Source organism: Choloepus didactylus, chromosome 9, assembly GCF_015220235.1.
Source record: "Choloepus didactylus isolate mChoDid1 chromosome 9, mChoDid1.pri, whole genome shotgun sequence".
In the NCBI taxonomy this organism is placed as follows: domain Eukaryota; kingdom Metazoa; phylum Chordata; class Mammalia; order Pilosa; family Megalonychidae; genus Choloepus; species Choloepus didactylus.
This window is the reverse complement of record NC_051315.1, coordinates 58,674,527-58,688,382: the sequence shown is the minus strand read 5'-3', so window position 1 is coordinate 58,688,382 and position 13,856 is coordinate 58,674,527. Positions and strand designations below refer to the sequence as shown.

The window sequence follows — 13,856 nt, the reverse complement described above, 5'->3', positions numbered from 1 at the left end:
GTGGAAAGGGTAAGCTCAGAATCATGTATGTCACCAGAAGGAAAGCTGGAGGTTAAAATATGAGAAAGTGTAAAACAACGAATCTTGTTGCGGACAATGTCCATGATTAACTGTACAAATAACAGAAATCTCTCTCATGAACTAGAACAAATGTATGCCACTATAACTAGAAGTCAATAATACAGGGGGATATAGGAAAAAAAATACAACTACTGCAAACTACATACTACAGTTAGTAGTATTTTAACATTCTTTCCTAACAGTAACAAATGTACTACACCAAAACTATGAAACAATAATGGAGGGGGGGGTGGTTAGGGGTATGGCAGGATCTGAGTTTCCTTTTTCATCTTTATTTCTTTTCTGGAGTAATGAAAATGTTCTAAAAATTGAAAAAAAAATCAACTGTGGTGATGGATGCACAGCTGTATGATGGTACTGTGGGCAACTGACTGTACACTTTGGATCTTTGGATAATGGTTATGGTATATGAACAATCTCAATAAAAAAAATCATTCCAAACATTCGTATTACCATTAACACTATGATTTTTTAATCTGGACTACTGCAATAGCCTCCTAAGTGGTTTCCCTGATTCACTTCTAGTATCATCATGTCTATTTTCCACAGAATAACTAGAGTGATTCTTTTAAAACATAAACCCTATCACATTTTTCCTGCTTAAAATTCTTTATTGACTTACTACCACACTTAATTAAAATGTGTTACCATAGGTTTTAGGGCTCTAAGCCAGTGCAGTCCAAAAGAAACACGATATGACCCATATATGCAATTAATAATTTTTGGTACCCACATTTTTAGACAACATAGCTTTAAATGTTCTGGCTCCTGTTGACCTTCTACAACTTCACTTCCTAACATTCTGCTCAAATTTGCTTTAAGCCACACTAGTATTCCTGCTATTCTGCAAACATCCAAAGGCTCATTCCCTTGTCAGGTCTTTTACATGTGCTGTTTCTTCTACATTTAATGCTCTTCTCCCAGATCTTCACATGGTTCATTCCCTCACTTAAATTAAGTCAGTGCTCAATATCACCTCCTCCCCTAAGGCTATCCCTGACCAGTTTATACAAAAGACCATCCTCCTGTCCTCCAACACTTTATATCCCATGCTTCTTGACATTTTACTATAAATTTAATTCTTATTCTCTTCTTATGGGAATATAAGCTCCATGAAGTCATGAAGTAACACACCTTACAGTCTTGTCCCTCTCTTAATTCCTAGTGCCTCAAACAGTGCTTAGTATATGGCAATAGATCAGTTTTTATTAAATGAATAGAATAAACATGAAGGGAAGGCATGTGTGAGAATTTTTTTTTGCAACATCAGCTGTAATAAAACAACTAAAATTGAAATATCCAAATGCCCCACAAAGGCAGAATAACTAAATTATGATTTATACATGTATTTATATGTCTATATAATACACATACTATATAGCAGTTTAAAAGATCTTTACATATATAAACGAAAAAAACTATTTAAAAAAAGGTAATGTGCACATAAGTATTTTTGTAAACACCATAAAACAACACTTTATTTCTATAGATAAAGTGAAAGGTCTTAAAGGATATTTCCAAAATTCTTAACACTATTTTTGCCAAGGGGATAGAAGTCAATGGAATCTTTAGTTTTAACTCTATGGTTAAAATTTTTGCAATGAGAATATATTTGTGTATTAGTTTTACAAATTTAAAAGTAATAAAATTTAAAAGTTACCTTTATAGAAAAATAAAATGGGAAATGCATGAAAATGTTAGGACACTCTCTAAGAGAATGGGTTATAGATGATTTTTGTTTAGTTTTTAGATTTCTCAAGTTTTCTACAAATACAGATTTGTAAAAGAAACTCTTCAAAAAGAGCAGTCAACCTAAAACTTAAATGATATATTTCTTTTTTAACAATGTCTCACTTTCATGATTGCTACTTGTTTAATATTTAAGTCTAGAAGATCTTAGAAAACATGTTAGGATATGATTTTTCTTTTACAAAATTGTCTACCCCCCAAAAGGAAACTAGAAATAAAAACATGTGACTATCTACCTAAACTCTGGATATTAAATAACTTTTTAGATTTACTAATAATGAAATAAATAATTGAGATACAGATCTGACCTACTGGAAAAAAAAATTTGTTTGTCAAAGGGAAAAATATTTTCAACAAATACAACAATGCATTAATTTTCTTACTGTAGAACAGGGGTTATCAATGGGTCACTAATAAATAGCATTTGACTATGACAATTCTTCATTTGAGTAGGACCATCCCACTCACTGCAGAACATTAAGCCTCCTAGCCAATGACTAGTAAATGTCAGTTGCTGTGACAACCAAAGAAGCTTTCTCTGTACATCTACCCCACATTTGAGAGCCACTACCATAGCATCCATGTACCAAACAATTAAAAGCACAAAGGCCACTCAAGGGAACAAGAACAGACAATTTGCAATAAGTGAAATAACTAAAAATACGGGGAGAAAACCATTTAATCTCATTATTAACCAAAGAAAAGAAAGCTGATAAATAAAACAACTTTTCATGTACCTAATTGCTAGGGAGGGGGGGCAAGGTGAAAATATAAACTGCATCAACAATTCTGTTAAGCAACTTGGACTTATGGACCAGTAACTTTTAATATATTAACATTCATGCTACTCTTTAACACTTTAGTAATTTCTGTAAAGTCAACCATTTGTAAATGATATATTACCCAAGTTTTATTTTTAATCTAAAGCTCAACAGTAAATTATGTAATGTTTACATGATGGCCTAATATACTACCCATCAAAATAGGTGAGCTTTTATAATTTTGAAAAAATGTTTGTTAAATGAAAAAAGATAATTTTATATACTAAAGAGGATTTTAAGTAGGAAAATTCATATATAGTGATTAAACAAGAGGAAGGGGTAGCAATAGACCAGACAAGATTTAACCAACGATTACAAATACTGAATATATAAATATATATATATATTTCAGATGCTAGGATATTAGAATAACCAGAAGAAAATAACTGAAATGGTGGAACTGTAACCCGTAACATTCTTTGAAATTTGCTCTATGGCTACTCATTAAACTGTACTTTGAAAGTTATCACCTGGGGCGGGGCAAGATGGCAGACTGGTGAGCTGTATGTTTTAGTTACTCCTCCAGGAAAGTAGGTAAAAAGCCAGGAACTGCGTGGACTGGACACCACAGAGCAATCTGTCTTTGGGCATACTTCATACAACACTCATGAAAACGTGGAACTGCTGAGATCAGAGAAATCTGTAAGTTTTTGCGGCCAGGGGACCCGCGCCCCTCCCTGCCAGGCTCAGTCCCGGGGGAGGAGGGGCTGTCAGCTCCAGGAAGGAGAAGGGAGAATTGCAGTGGCTGCTCTTATCGGAAACTCATTCTACTGATTCAAACTCCAACCATAGATAGACTGAGGCCAGACACCAGAGACTCTGAGAGCAGCCAGCCCAGCAGAGAGGAGACAGGCATAGAAAAAAAACAACACGAAAAACTCCAAAATAAAAGCAGAGGATTTTTGGAGTTCTGGTGAACACAGAAAGGGGAAGGGCGGAGATCAGGCCTTGAGGCGCATATGCAAATCCCGAAGCAAGGCTGATCTCTCTGCCCTGTGCACCTTTCCTTAATGGCCCTGGTTGCTTTGTCTATTAGCATTTCAATAACCCATTAGATCTCTGAGGAGGGCCTTTTTTTTTTTTTTTTTTTTTTTTTAAATCCTTTTTGCTTTTTCTAAAACAATTACTCTAAGAAGCTCAATACAGAAAGCTTCAAAGAATTGAAATTTGGGCACGTCAAGTCAAGAGCAGAACTAAGAGAGCTCTGAGACAAAAGGCAATAATCCAGTGGCTAAGAAAATTCACTAAACAACACAACTTCCCAAGAAAAGGGGGGTGTCCGCTCACAGCCACCATCCTGGTGGACAGGAAACACTCCTGCCCATCGCCAGCCCCATAGCCCAGAGCTGCCCCAGACAACCCAGTGTGACGGAAGTGCTTCAAATAACAGGCACACACCACAAAACTGGGCGTGGACATTAGCCTTCCCTGCAACCTCAGCTGAATGTCCCAGAGCTGGGAAGGGGGAGCAGTGTGAATTAACAGAGCCCCATTCAGCCATCATTTGAGCAGACTGGGAGCCTCCCAACACAGCCCAGCAGCCCAGAACTGCCCTGGGGGGACGGCACTCACCTGTGACATAGCACAGTCATCCCTCAACAGAGGACCCGGGGTGCACAGCCTGGAAGAGGGGCCCACTTGCAAGTCTCAGGAGCCATACGCCAATACCAAAGACTTGTGGGTCAGTGGCAGAGACAAACTGTGGCAGGACTGAACTGAAGGATTAGACTATTGCAGTAGCTTTAAAACTCTAGGATCATCAGGGAGATTTGATTGTTAGGGCCAACCCCCCTCCCCGACTGCCCAGAAACACGCCCCACATACAGGGCAGGCAACACCAACTACACACGCAAGCTTGGGACACCAATTGGGCCCCACAAGACTCACTCCCCCACTCACCAAAAAGGCTAAGCAGGGGAGATCTGGCTTGTGGAGAACAGGTGGCTCGTGGACGCCACCTGCTGGTTAGTTAGAGAAAGTGTACTCCACGAAGCTGTAGATCTGATAAATTAGACATAAGGACTTCAACTGGTCTACAAACCCTAAAAGAACCCTATCAAGGTCAGCAAATGCCACGAGGCCAAAAACAACAGAAAATTATAAAGCATATGAAAAAACCAGACGATATGGATAACCCAAGCCCAAGCACCCAAATCAAAAGACCTGAAGAGACACACCTAGAGCAGCTACTCAAAGAACTAAAGATGAACAATGAGACCCTAGTACGGGATATGAAGGAAATCAAGAAGACCCTAGAAGAGCATAAAGAAAACATTGCAAGACTAAATAAAAAAATGGATGATCTTATGGAAATTAAAGAAACTGTTGACCAAATTAAAAAGATTCTGGACAGTCATAGTACAAGACTAGAGGAAGTTGAACAACGAATCAGTGACCTGGAAGATGACAGAATGGAAAATGAAAGCATAAAAGAAAGAATGGGGAAAAAAATTGAAAAACTCGAAATGGACCTCAGGGATATGATAGATAATATGAAACGTCCGAATATAAGACTCATTGGTGTCCCAGAAGGGGAAGAAAAGGGTAAAGGTCTAGGAAGAGTATTCAAAGAAATTGTTGGGGAAAACTTCCCAAATCTTCTAAACAACATAAATACACAAATCATAAATGCTCAGAGAACTCCAAATAGAATAAATCCAAAAAAACCCACTCCGAGACATATACTGATCACACTGTCAAACATAGAAGAGAAGGAGCAAGTTCTGAAAGCAGCAAGAGAAAAGCAATTCACCACATACAAAGGAAACAGCATAAGACTAAGTAGTGACTACTCAGCAGCCACCATGGAGGCGAGAAGGCAGTGGCACGATATATTTGAAATTCTGAGTGAGAGGAATTTCCAGCCAAGAATACTTTATCCAGCAAAGCTCTCCTTCAAATTTGAGGGAGAGCTTAAATTTTTCACAGACAAAGAAATGCTGAGAGAATTTGCTAACAAGAGACCTGCCCTACTGGAGATACTAAAGGGAGCCCTACAGACAGAGAAACAAAGACAGGACAGAGAGACTTGGAGAAAGGTTCAGTACTAAAGAGATTCGGTATGGGTACAATAAAGGATATTAATAGAGAGAGGGAAAAATATGGCAAACATAATCCAAAGGATAAGATGGCCGATTCAAGAAATGCCTTCACGGTTTTAACGTTGAATGTAAATGGATTAAACTCCCCAATTAAAAGATATAGATTCGCAGAATGGATCAAAAAAAATGAACCATCAATATGTTGCATACAAGAGACTCATCTTAGACACAGGGACACAAAGAAACTGAAAGTGAAAGGATGGAAAAAAATATTTCATGCAAGCTACAGCCAAAAGAAAGCAGGTGTAGCAATATTAATCTCAGATAAAATAGACTTCAAATGCAGGGATGTTTTGAGAGACAAAGAAGGCCACTACATACTAATAAAAGGGGCAATTCAGCAAGAAGAAATAACAATCGTAAATGTCTATGCACCCAATCAAGGTGCCACAAAATACATGAGAGAAACATTGGCAAAACTAAAGGAAGCAATTGATGTTTCCACAATAATTGTGGGAGACTTCAACACATCACTCTCTCCTATAGATAGATCAACCAGACAGAAGACCAATAAGGAAACTGAAAACCTAAACAATCTGATAAATGAATTAGATTTAACAGACATATACAGGACATTACATCCCAAATCACCAGGATACACATACTTTTCTAGGGCTCACGGAACTTTCTCCAGAATAGATCATATGCTGGGACATAAAACAAGCCTCAATAAATTTAAAAAGATTGAAATTATTCAAAGCACATTCTCTGACCACAATGGAATACAATTAGAAGTCAATAACCATCAGAGACTTAGAAAATTCACAAATACCTGGAGGTTAAACAACACACTCCTAAACAATCAGTGGCTTAAAGAAGAAATAGCAAGAGAAATTGCTAAATATATAGAGACGAATGAAAATGAGAACACAACATACCAAAACCTATGGGATGCAGCAAAAGCAGTGCTAAGGGGGAAATTTATAGCACTAAACGCATATATTAAAAAGGAAGAAAGAGCCAAAATCAAAGAACTAATGGATCAACTGAAGAAGCTAGAAAATGAACAGCAAACCAATCCTAAACCAAGTACAAGAAAAGAAATAACAAGGATTAAAGCAGAAATAAATGACATAGAGAACAAAAAAACAATAGAGAGGATAAATATCACCAAAAGTTGGTTCTTTGAGAAGATCAACAAGATTGACAAGCCCCTAGCTAGACTGACAAAATCAAAAAGAGAGAAGACCCATATAAACAAAATAATGAATGAAAAAGGTGACATAACTGCAGATCCTGAAGAAATTAAAAAAATTATAAGAGGATATTATGAACAACTGTATGGCAACAAACTGGATAATGTAGAAGAAATGGACAATTTCCTGGAAACATATGAACAACCTAGACTGACCAGAGAAGAAATAGAAGACCTCAACCAACCCATCACAAGCAAAGAGATCCAATCAGTCATCAAAAATCTTCCCACAAATAAATGCCCAGGGCCAGATGGCTTCACAGGGGAATTCTACCAAACTTTCCAGAAAGAACTGACACCAATCTTACTCAAACTCTTTCAAAACATTGAAAAAAATGGAACACTACCTAACTCATTTTATGAAGCTAACATCAATCTAATACCAAAACCAGGCAAAGATGCTACAAAAAAGGAAAACTACCGGCCAATCTCCCTAATGAATATAGATGCAAAAATCCTCAACAAAATACTTGCAAATCGAATCCAAAGACACATTAAAAAAATCATACACCATGACCAAGTGGGGTTCATTCCAGGCATGCAAGGATGGTTCAACATAAGAAAAACAATCAATGTATTACAACACATTAAAAACTCGAAAGGGAAAAATCAATTGATCATCTCAATAGATGCTGAAAAAGCATTTGACAAAATCCAACATCCCTTTTTGATAAAAACACTTCAAAAGGTAGGAATTGAAGGAAACTTCCTCAACATGATAAAGAGCATATATGAAAAACCCACAGCCAGCATAGTACTCAATGGTGAGAGACTGAAAGCCTTCCCTCTAAGATCAGGAACAAGACAAGGATGCCCGCTGTCACCACTGTTATTCAACATTGTGCTGGAAGTGCTAGCCAGGGCAATCCGGCAAGACAAAGAAATAAAAGGCATCCAAATTGGAAAAGAAGAAGTAAAACTGTCATTGTTTGCAGATGATATGATCTTATATCTAGAAAACCCTGAGAAATCAACGATACACCTACTAGAGCTAATAAACAAATTTAGCAAAGTAGCGGGATACAAGATTAATGCACATAAGTCAGTAATGTTTCTATATGCTAGAAATGAACAAACTGAAGAGACACTCAAGAAAAAGATACCATTTTCAATAGCAACTAAAAAAATCAAGTACCTAGGAATAAACTTAACCAAAGATGTAAAAGACCTATACAAAGAAAACTACATAACTCTACTAAAAGAAATAGAAGGGGACCTTAAAAGATGGAAAAATATTCCATGTTCATGGATAGGAAGGCTAAATGTCATTAAGATGTCAATTCTACCCAAACTCATCTACAGATTCAATGCAATCCCAATCAAAATTCCAACAACCTACTTTGCAGACTTGGAAAAGCTAGTTATCAAATTTATTTGGAAAGGGAAGATGCCTCGAATTGCTAAAGACACTCTAAAAAAGAAAAACGAAGTGGGAGGACTTACACTCCCTGACTTTGAAGCTTATTATAAAGCCACAGTTGCCAAAACAGCATGGTACTGGCACAAAGATAGACATATAGATCAATGGAATCGAATTGAGAATTCAGAGATAGACCCTCAGATCTATGGCCGACTGATCTTTGATAAGGCCCCCAAAGTCACCGAACTGAGCCATAATGGTCTTTTCAACAAATGGGGCTGGGAGAGTTGGATATCCATATCCAAAAGAATGAAAGAGGACCCCTACCTCACCCCCTACACAAAAATTAACTCAAAATGGACCAAAGATCTCAATATAAAAGAAAGTACCATAAAACTCCTAGAAGATAATGTAGGAAAACATCTTCAAGACCTTGTATTAGGAGGCCACTTCCTAGACTTTACACCCAAAGCACAAGCAACAAAAGAGAAAATAGATAAATGGGAACTCCTCAAGCTTAGAAGTTTCTGCACCTCAAAGGAATTTCTCAAAAAGGTAAAGAGGCAGCCAACTCAATGGGAAAAAATTTTTGGAAACCATGTATCTGACAAAAGACTGATATCTTGCATATACAAAGAAATCCTACAACTCAATGACAATAGTACAGACAGCCCAATTATAAAATGGGCAAAAGATATGAAAAGACAGTTCTCTGAAGACGAAATACAAATGGCCAAGAAACACATGAAAAAATGTTCAGCTTCACTAGCTATTAGAGAGATGCAAATTAAGACCACAATGAGATACCATCTAACACCGGTTAGAATGGCTGCCATTAAACAAACAGGAAACTACAAATGCTGGAGGGGATGTGGAGAAATTGGAACTCTTATTCATTGTTGGTGGGACTGTATAATGGTTCAGCCACTCTGGAAGTCAGTCTGGCAGTTCCTTAGAAAACTAGATATAGAGCTACCATTCGATCCAGCGATTGCACTTCTCGGTATATACCCGGAAGATCGGAAAGCAGTGACACGAACAGATATCTGCACGCCAATGTTCATAGCAGCATTATTCACAATTGCCAAGAGATGGAAACAACCCAAATGTCCTTCAACAGATGAGTGGATAAATAAAATGTGGTATATACACACGATGGAATACTACGCGGCAGTAAGAAGGAACGATCTGGTGAAACATATGACAACATGGATGAACCTTGAAGACATAATGCTGAGCGAAATAAGCCAGGCACAAAAAGAGAAATATTATATGCTACCACTAATGTGAACTTTGAAAAATGTAAAACAAATGGTTTATAATGTAGAATGTAGGGGAACTAGCAGTAGAGAGCAATTAAGGAAGGGGGAACAATAATCCAAGAAGAACAGATAAGCTATTTAACGTTCTGGGGATGCCCAGAAATGACTATGGTCTGTTAATTTCTGATGGATGTAGTAGGAACAAGTTCACTGAAATGTTGCTATATTATGTAACTTTCTTGGGGTAAAGTAGGAACATGTTGGAAGTTAAGCAGTTATCTTAGGTTAGTTGTCTTTTTCTTACTCCCTTGCTATGGTCTCTTTGAAATGTTCTTTTATTGTATGTTTGTTTTCTTTTTAACTTTTTTTTTCATACAGTTGATTTGAAAAAAGAAGGGAAAGTTAAAAAAAAAAAAAAAAAAAAGAAAAAAGACAAACAAGGGAAAAAAAAAAAAAAAAAAGATGTAGTGCCCCCTTGAGGAGCCTGTGGAGAATGCAGGGGTATTCGCCTACCCCACCTCCATGGTTGCTAACATGACCACAGACATAGGGGACTGGTGGTTTGATGGGTTGAGCCCTCTACCATAAGTTTTACCCTTGGGAAGACGGTTGCTGCAAAGGAGAGGCTAGGCCTCCCTGTATTTGTGCCTAAGAGTCTCCTCCTGAATGCCTCTTTGTTGCTCAGATGTGGCCCTCTCTCTCTGGCTAAGCCAACTTGAAAGGTGAAATCACTGCCCTCCCCCCTACGTGGGATCAGACACCCAGGGAAGTGAATCTCCCTGGCAACGTGGAATATGACTCCCGGGGAGGAATGTAGACCCGGCAGCGTGGGATGGAGAACATCTTCTTGACCAAAAGGGGGATGTGAAAGGAAATGAAATAAGCTTCAGTGGCAGAGAGATTCCAAAACGAGCCGAGAGATCACTCTGGTGGGCACTCTTACGCACACTTTAGACAACCTTTTTTAGGTTCTAAAGAATTGGGGTAGCTGGTGGTGGATACCTGAAACTATTAAACTACAACCCAGAACCCATGAATCTCGAAGACAGTTGTATAAAAATGTAGCTTATGGGGGGTGACAGTGGGATTGGGAATGCCATAAGGACCAAACTCCACTTTGTCTAGTTTATGGATGGATGTGTAGAAAAGTAGGGGAAGCAAACAAACAGACAGAGGTACCTAGTGTTCTTTTTTACTTCAATTGCTCTTTTTCACTCTAATTATTATTCTTGTTATTTTTGTGTGTGTGCTAATGAAGGTGTCAGGGATTGATTTAGGTGATGAATGTACAACTATGTAATGGTACTGTAAACAATCGAAAGTACAATTTGTTTTGTATGACTGCGTGGTATGTGAATATATCTCAATAAAATGATGATTAAAAAAAAAAAAAAAAGTGAAAAAAAAAAAAAAAAAAAAAAAAAAAAAAAAAAAAGAAAGTTATCACCTTTCTGTATATATGTTATATATCACAATAAGGAAATTACCGAAATTGTGGAACTGCAACCCAAAACATTCTTTGAAATTTCCTAACTACTTGTTAAATCATACTTTGAAAGTTATCACTGTTCTGTATATAAGTTAAATTTCACAATAAAAAAAGTATGAAAACAAAACAAAACAACCTAAGGCAGATCAAAATTCTTCAGTGCTGCTCACCCTAAGTAAAAGTCCAAATCCTCATAGTGGCCTGCGAGGGCCTCCAGTTACCTAGCTTGCTATTCCTTTTCTGATCCCCTTTCTTCCCCACTGCTCACTCCACTGCACCAGAACAGTTCCCTCTTTCATTTACTGTTCCCTCTGCCATTTGTGTGGTTCAAGCCTTCATCTCCCTCAGGTCTTTCCTCAAATGTCCTATCATTGAAGCTTTCCCTGACCACCTTCTTTAAAATGGCCATCTCTGCCCGCTGCTCATCTATTTCGTTTCTCTGCCTTATTTTTCTTTATAGCCCCGTTTCCATCTGACCCATTGTGTGTGTGGGTGTATGTGTGTATAAAATTCATATACAAGGATTGTCACTGCAGCACTGTTTATAATAGTAAAATAAAAAACAAACCTACTGTACAGTAATAGGGAATGGTTAAATAAATGGTAACCCCATGAAATGGAATATCATCTAGCCAATGGAAATCATAATTTTATGCATTAAAATTACCCAAGGATAACATTTTTCACCTATCAGATTGGCAAAACAAACAAACAAAAATATTGACCTCATACACTGTTTGCTGCTGATAAAGTTTTAACATACATTCCTTTGGCAATTTGACAACATATGTCAATATTAAAAATGTATTAAATACTCTTTGACCAATAATTCTACTTCCAGGAATTTATGTATATATTTATACCTTTGCAAAATGGGGTATGTGCAAGGTTATTCAAGGCATCACTTCTCGTGGTAATAAAATGCTGTAAAGTTAAATGTCCATTAAGAAGGTATTGGTCAAATAAATCCTAGTACATCAGTACAATACATGCAGCTATAAAAAGAATGAGGGAACTGATTGTAGACGTTATGTGAACATATCTCAATAAAATTGCATTTAAAAAGACAAAAAGAATGAGAAAGCTGTTTATGTATTGCTAACTCCAGGACATGTTAAGTAAAAGAAAAGGGAAAAAAACTTCACCATGGTACAGAAGTGTGTACGGCACGCTTTCTTTGTGTATTTTAAACAAGGAGAACAAAGCAAAACAAAACACAACCACCAAAACCTAAAAAACAACCCATGTACATCTTTGCTTTTATAATATATATTATATTGCTTATATAATATAATCTGGTGCGACAGGAAAATGGTAGCTGGGGATGAGCGGTATTGGATTTTTTTTACTGTATAACCTTGTATACCTTTTCAATTTTATACCACATGAATATATCATACCAACTGAACTATTATAAAAATAAAACTGAAAAATAATAAAGACCATTCATGAACATGAGAGAATATTTATAACATATTATGTGAAAAAAGTAAGCAGTATTGTCTATAAGATCTCAATTTTATACATACAGGTAAGCACACAGAAAAAAGTTAGGATTTACACCGAATGTTTACAATGACCAGGTTTGTACTATGGGTATTTCTATTTTCCAAATTTTCCTCAACAAATAGAAAAAAAATTATAATCAGGAAAAATATTTTTAAGGAAACACTAATAAAACAAGGTAATTTTTTACATATCAAAATAGTAAACATCTTTACTATTATCTTTTACTGATAATTACCAGTACATACATAACTAAACAGAAGTGGGAATTAATAATATTACTAGTGGCAGTTTACAACTCCTTTGGAAACATAACAATATGTGAAATTCCTGAGTGTTTAGACTTGAAAGCAGTAAAATCCAACTGCTTCGAATCTATCGTAAGAAACTACCCTAAATTTACAAAGCCTTCATATATAAAGTTGGCCAACTTAGCACTTTTTTTTAGAAACATATAGTCAGAAGCAACCTATTCAGTATTATAAAAAAACAGTTAATTTATGGTCTCTGGTTCAATAAAGTATCATAGTTATTAAAAAAAAAAAAAAAACCAATGCAGAAAGATTAATTTGAAAAATGCTCATAATTTGTTAATTTTAAAAATATATATATAAAAAGTTTATACAATATCATTATATAATCATATAAACTATTCCTAACCCTCAAACCCAAGCAGAGATTTACAAAAAGGTAAAAATAAGATTAAAAGAAAATAAACATTATTTTGTTTGGTTGTGAAACTGGAGAAGGCTTCTGCCCCACTGTATTACTTCCTACTTTTCTTTAACAAACAGAATTGCTATTATAAAGAAAAAAAAAACACAATAAAAAGAAAATACATCGAATCTTCTGAAATTATACAATTATACATATCTGTAAGCAGCTATAAGATGTAGTTACGTTATATCAACCAAAGACATGCTTTTCACAGAAATTGAAATTATCTTAAAATTACAAATCAAATAAGCCTTAAATTTAATTAAGACAAAAGACATCAAATTATTATTAGAAGAATTACACAAACCCCATGAGTATGTAAATTCTAGTCTTAATAGCTAATGAAAAACAATGTCGACACAAAAGATGACTCACATATTATGTCTCTAACATTAGTAAAATCAGGTTTTATCTAATCAGAAAAAGAACACAATGTTTCCTCTGTAATTATCATTTCCTAGTATTACTAAGGAATATTTAAAATCAGTTGCAGATAGACAAAAATCTGGTCAACTTTTCATTTTTCAAGAAAAAATAAAGGGAAACCACGTTGTGAGAGACCAGAAATACAATTC

General features: G+C 36.1%; 1 protein-coding gene across 4 annotated transcripts in view; it reads right to left on the bottom strand.

The window, feature by feature from the left end:
* The window catches only part of PPIG (peptidylprolyl isomerase G), a 95,148-nt gene that overhangs the window by 76,170 nt on the left and 5,122 nt on the right, over nt 1–13,856 (bottom strand). The window lies entirely within an intron of this gene.